This window comes from Charadrius vociferus, unplaced genomic scaffold (assembly GCF_000708025.1).
Source record: "Charadrius vociferus isolate BGI_N301 unplaced genomic scaffold, ASM70802v2 scaffold244, whole genome shotgun sequence".
In the NCBI taxonomy this organism is placed as follows: domain Eukaryota; kingdom Metazoa; phylum Chordata; class Aves; order Charadriiformes; family Charadriidae; genus Charadrius; species Charadrius vociferus.
Window position 1 is genome coordinate 1,970,316 of NW_009648822.1, and position 1,723 is coordinate 1,972,038.

Sequence of the window (1,723 nt, forward strand, 5' to 3'; positions counted from 1 at the left end):
TACCTGCCGCCGCGGGGGAGTCCGCCGCAGCCAGACGGAGACCCTCGTCCGTCCCGTTCCCCCTCCCGAAATAAATCAGTAAATAAATTAATAGAAGAAGCCCGAGGCAACGTGTGTCCCGGGTGAGAGGGGTCGGGGCACAGACCCGAGCGGGCGCCCTGACAGAGCGCTTGGGCTGTTCGCTGTGGGGACACACACACACACACACACAGCCACAGGTGTATGGAAAAAAAGGCCGTTTGGGTTAAAAAAAGGTGCTCCGGGTGTTACCCTGTGTTTCCTTTCCTCGAGGCAGGCCCGAGGAGACGCGTCCCTGGGCGGTGGCACAGCATCCAGCTTGTCCTTAAAAGACGGAAGACATTAATATGTCAAGCTTTTAACATTTTAGCATTTGGTCCGGATTTTCAAATTGGCATTTATTAAACAATGAGACAGCCGCGTTTTCCAAAATGCATGTAAAAGCATAAATAATTTTCTAAGTACCAATGGGAGGATGAGCACAGTCCAAAATCAATAGTTTTGTAATTTTATTGATAGTGTAGCATCCCTAAGGTAGGATTCAGATGGAGTTTATTACAGCTTCTGAAAATGTCAAGTTACTTATAAGTGATATTCCTTTTAGGCCTAAGTGCACATCAGTAAAGACTTATTCTTTTTATAGAATTTTTTTCATAAATCTCCTTAAATATATTTAAGTACTATAGGTTTGCATTTTAATAATACACTACTTTTGTGCTTTTAAACATCTAAGGTGCCGAACAAGAATTGTAAACTGTGAAGTAACTACTATGGGAAAGATTAAGTAAAGGATTGGAGGCGGATGATTTTGACAATACAGAGGGTGTATGTGGTGAGTGTTTAATATTTATTGCATTTATTATTACAAAGTACTATTTATTGTTTTCAGATTTAATGTTAAAAGCAAAGCCTGGAGAGCGAGCTCTGCTGTGTTATGTACTTACAGGTACACCTGTGACAAAGGCTTTCTGTAATCATTGCTTGATGCATATAACACCATTTTAGTAATGGCATGCCATTTTATTTAAAGTTCATGTGTCAGCTGTGCCTACCTTGCAAATATTTTTTTTGCAATTAAATGATTTTGCAAAGAATCGTGTACGTTTCAGCTCTTTGCAGTGGTTTACAAAGCATTTAAATTGTGCTCCTGGAAGAGATATCCTATTATCTTTGAAATTATCTGAGTTTACATCTTTTGTTCATTATAAAGGCATATGGATTGAGGGAATATTCTGAATGAATGAAGAACAAATACAGTACTGTTGAATAATCTTGTGGGGTAGATTAATCTATAGCCTCGATTTCTCTCAGGGTGGGTTGCTGTGGCAACCGCCCCAGCTCACTTTAAAATAATTTTGTAAAGCTCACTTCAAGCGCTGCACCCAGCGTGGGCCAAGTTTAAAAGCAGCCAGACATGGGAAGAAGTGTTATACTGTGTTGCTCTTACAAGATAGGGAGGTGGTGGAAGAGAGCGAGGCGTGGAGTGGAGTGGGGTTGAGCAGAACTTTAAACAGAAAATAGAAACCAAGCCGCCCCAGGGTTAAGATGCAAAGGACGTGGATCATTTCATAGTAACCTTCCTGCTTTTCAGTTTAAACGCCATTAAAAGATGTGAGCTGGCAATCTCGTTTCTCCTAAGGGAAAGATACGTTCTGCATCCACAAAAGAACAAAAACGGACTTTGATAATCATCTTCAAAGGAATG